The sequence below is a fragment of the Trachymyrmex cornetzi genome, unplaced genomic scaffold (assembly GCF_001594075.2).
Source record: "Trachymyrmex cornetzi isolate Tcor2-1 unplaced genomic scaffold, Tcor1.1 scaffold1302, whole genome shotgun sequence".
Taxonomy (NCBI): Eukaryota; Metazoa; Arthropoda; class Insecta; order Hymenoptera; family Formicidae; genus Trachymyrmex; species Trachymyrmex cornetzi.
Genome location: NW_017295876.1, coordinates 71437 through 75872, shown reverse-complemented (window position 1 = coordinate 75872; position 4436 = coordinate 71437). Strand labels below are relative to the sequence as shown.

At 35.5% G+C, this 4436-nt stretch overlaps 1 long non-coding RNA gene and 1 pseudogene across 1 annotated transcript in view; both read left to right on the top strand.

The window, feature by feature from the left end:
* Positions 1 to 3141, top strand: part of LOC108770653 (uncharacterized) — a 12058-nt gene extending 8917 nt beyond the window's left edge. Inside the window, exon 3 of the long non-coding RNA XR_001940607.1 lies at positions 3131 to 3141. This is a non-coding gene — a long non-coding RNA (uncharacterized LOC108770653). The remainder of the gene's footprint in view (positions 1 to 3130) is intronic.
* A 246-nt stretch (positions 3142 to 3387) lies between these two features.
* The window catches only part of LOC108770652 (putative nuclease HARBI1), a 3671-nt pseudogene continuing 2622 nt past the window's right edge, over positions 3388 to 4436 (top strand).

Genomic DNA, 4436 nt, shown 5'->3' with positions numbered 1-4436 from the left:
CGCACGCACACACATGAAACTTCGATTTTTATGCACCTTTATAATATAAAAATGCACGCGCGGACATATGTGTGTGGGAATAGGGGTAGGGGTGGGAGTGAGGGTGGGGGTGGTGAGAGTGGTTAGCATATTGTTATCTAAAATCTCTCGATTTATTACAGAAACTTGCTTTTTTGAGGCATTAACAAAATAAAACTTTAAACGGCTATAACAAAAAAACTAGTCATGATCAAGCTTTGTGCCTATGGACACTTTTGATCAGTGGGTCAAGAACTATAACATACTAAAATTTCAGCCAATTTAACCGAGGGCCAAAATCCTATGATTTTGTGCGGGGTCCTTTATTATGGCAAAGCAATATTTGATAGGGTTTTTGCTTTTTTATTATCTTTACATTACTAACTTTTATTCAACAAAGTTTGATTTTGTAATGAAACATTTTATGAAAAAATTGCTATGAAAAAGTGTAAAAATTACTTTATATTATTGCATTTAAACTTATAATTACACTATGGTCCGCAGTTAATACCACATTATAGAGTTAATTTTAAATATAAAATTTTCTTCATGTAGTTATACCAGGTATGTAAATATGAAACCAGAATCTTTTAATAGAAAATACATGTTTATTGCATGAAAATGATAAAAAATATTTTATTCGAAGTATTGCCCACCACTAACTATACATTTTTCCCACCTGTCTGACAATTTGTGGATGCCACGCCAAAAAAATTGTTGTTCTTTTGAGCTAAACCAGTCATTTAGCCATTTTCGTACATCTTCGTAAGAAGTGAAGCACTGCTGAACAAGTGCGTGTCCCATCGATGCAAATAAGTAGTAATCGGACGGATTACTCGCCAAGTCTGGTGAGTAAGCCGCATGCGAAAGTATTTTCCAACCAAACGCCTCAATCGTTTCCTTGACCAATTTTGCTGTGTGTGATGGTGCATTATCATGAAGCAAAATCACTTTGTGTTGCCTTTTTTAATATTCCCGTCGTTTTTCACGCAAAGCTTGATTCAAATTGATCATTTGTTGTCGGTAGCGTTCAGTATTAACGGTTTTGCCAGGTTTTAGCAGCTCATAATAGATCACACCTTTCTGATCCCACCAAACACGAGCATTGTCTTCCGTCCATAGCGATTTGGGCTTGCAGTCGATGTCGATGGTTCACCTGGAGTTACTCATAATCTTTTACGCTTAGGATTCTCAAAATATATCCACTTTTCATCGCCAGTCACAATTCGATGGAGAAATGACTTTCTTTTGTACCTGGCGAGAAGCATTTCGCTCAAGTGGTTTTTCGGTTTTCCTGCTGTCTTTCATTCAGTTCATGTGGAACCCATTTTCCCATCTTCTGAATCTTTCCCATGGATTTAAAACATATGGAGACGGCTTCTCGTGTCACATTCAATTAATCCGCGAGTTGTTGTTGAGTTTGAGCGTTATCCTCATCCAACAATGCTTGCAATTCGCTGTCTTCAAACTTTTTCGGTGGTTTTCCACGTTCTTCGTTTCTCACGTCAAAATCGCTACTTTTAAATTTTTTAAACCACTCAAAGCTCTGTGATTTACCAAGAGCATGCTCACCGTAAGCTTCGACAAGCATTCGATGCGATTCTGCAGCAGTTTTCTTCAAATGGTAACAGAAAATCAATGCTGTCCGCAAATCGTAGTTTCCAGGCACAAAATTCGACATGTTCAACGCTATTACAAACTATACTGTTGTATGAAACTTGTATTGTTGTGAGTTGAAAATCTTTGTCAGATGTCAGAATAAGGAAATGGCGTCAATGACGCGGTCTGACGGCAACTACATTGATAGCTATGGCCATCTATTGGTAAATTCCGGTTTCATATTTACATATCTGGTAAAGCTCTTTGCACAACATTAGGTGCAGGAATAAATATCAAGGTTTCAACTTATATTAGAAACCGCAAATTCCGAAGTAACTGATACCTGATAATTAGAAATCTTACTATTTATTGCTGTTCCTAATACTTCTTATATTGTGTATAGGACTTAGCATATCAATAGTATAACTTCGTTGATATCGGTTCTTGTAAACGCAGCATAAATATATACTATGAGCTTAAAGCCCAAATCGAAGAAAGGTATTACATTTTGTTGACCGGTTGTATGTACATTTCGATGTCCAGGCACGAAATCTTCCATAATATGTGCGTATGGCAAATTCCGAATCTGTACAACCCAATGTATATACATTTGAATATACAGATCCGAAATCTGCAATAAAATATGCGAATGGCAGATAAGTGGTATACTGCTAGGTCTCCGGGTGAAGGACATAATTAACAAAAACATAACATCTTTTTAGCAAAACCTACAGGATGGTCTAAAAATTTGCCATTAGACATTCCATTATCCGTGTATATCTTAAGATATATGTGCGTATGAAATATTCCAAGATGTCCTGGAATCTGCCATACGTATATATTATGCCAGACTTCGAGTATGAACATCGAAATGTACGTAGAACCTGTCACAAAAAGGTTGTAACACTTTTCCTTCGATGTATTTCGTAATTCCGATTGCTCACCGAGTAAATGGTTGTGTCCAGCAGATTCAACAATTTTGCAACCGTTTCATTATTCATCTTGCTAATTAATCCAATCAGTGTGACGAATCATAAAACGGTTGCAATATGCATCGAAGAAAGTGTTACAACCTTCTGGTAACCAGTTGTATATACATTTCGATGTACGGGCACGAAATCTGCCATAATATATGTGTATGGCAGATTCCATGTCTATACAACCATGGCTGCGTTCCGTAACTCACTGCCAGTACTGGCAGCATGACGTCACTGTAGTGTGCTGAAGCAAGCATTCCATTTTCGTATATGTACTGCCAGTATACTGTGAAATGATAGTAACGGAACGTTACTTCCAGTACTGCGTGCAACTGATACATAAATATAACCAACTAATTTTTATCGATAATTTCAGCAAAATATGGAAATAGCTGCAGCAGTTAATATTGTACGTATTATCATTGACTTAAGTTCCAATGAGTCTGATAGTGATTCCGATGAAATAGAAGAAATTTTAACATTATTAATAAAAGATAGACAATATATACGAAGAATACGATGTAAGAGATATATAGAAGATGTAGTATCTCGATACACAGACAGACAATTTAAGAGTCATTTTCGGTATATTTTTATAATTTTTCATTCTATGTAATGGTATGTGTGTACATATTTCTACGATTACTAAAATATTTTTATTATATTTATTTCAGATTAAATCGTAACACTTTTTATTTCATATTAGAGTTAATAGGGCCAATGCTAGAAAGAAGTGCAAATACAGGTAGACGCACAATCTCTCCTGAAAAGCAATTATTGCTCTCTTTGGATAATGGTAACACCTAATTCTTACAGGTAATTATTAAATATTATATATAACTATATACACATTAATAATGAATATATATATAACCTATGGAATCTTTTATTATAAAAAATACTATTCCAAACATTATATTATTAAAAATAATATTTTAAAAAAAGCCCAAATAATTTATAAAATCAATATAATAATATCGGGCTGTGCGAGCCAAGCAAGGTTTTGATGCTGTGTTATTAAAAAGCAAACAGTTTATTACAACATACGTTTCGACTTCAATTGGGTCATTCTCAATGTTAAAACAATAATACAATTAAACTTCAATGAAATTAACTAATCATTCTAATGATAAAAATTATAGAAATATATATAACTTGATTATATACTACCACAAATTTTAATAACATATTAATTAAATTCATCGTTGTGATTGTACAAATATATTGCTGTAACTGTATGACTGTGAAAGTTCATCGCTATGTGACAGTAAAATTGTAGATACATTAACGTTTGATAATAATCAGCGGTGGAAACATATGTTGTAATTAACTGTTTGTTTTTTAATAACACAGCATCAAGACTTTGCTTGGTCCGTAGACTTATTCTTATTATATTGATATTATATTATTTATTTTAGATGTGTAAGTGATCGCTTTGATGTTGGCAAAGCAACAGCATGGAGGTCTGTTCGGAAAGTTGTCAATGCCCTTTATTCCTTACTTGAAACAGTTATAAAATGGCCAACAAGGGAAGAAGCAACAAAAACATTCAATGTTGTACAAGACTTATATGGTTTCCCAAAAGTAATTGGAGCAGTTGATGGGACGCACATACGTATTGCAGCACCTAAGATACTGTTACGTCCGAGGTTCCGCATGCATGGAACCTGAGGGGGTGAACGTAACGTGAACCGAACCACCGTATCGTCGGTTCCAGCTCCGGACCGCAAGGGAGCTAAGGGGAGGGACCGACTCAACGGGAGGTACTTCACTCCGTCCTTTGGCCACTTGGTAGAGCCGGGGGTTCGAGGGAGGACGAAGCGGAAGCCTCTCTCGAGATCG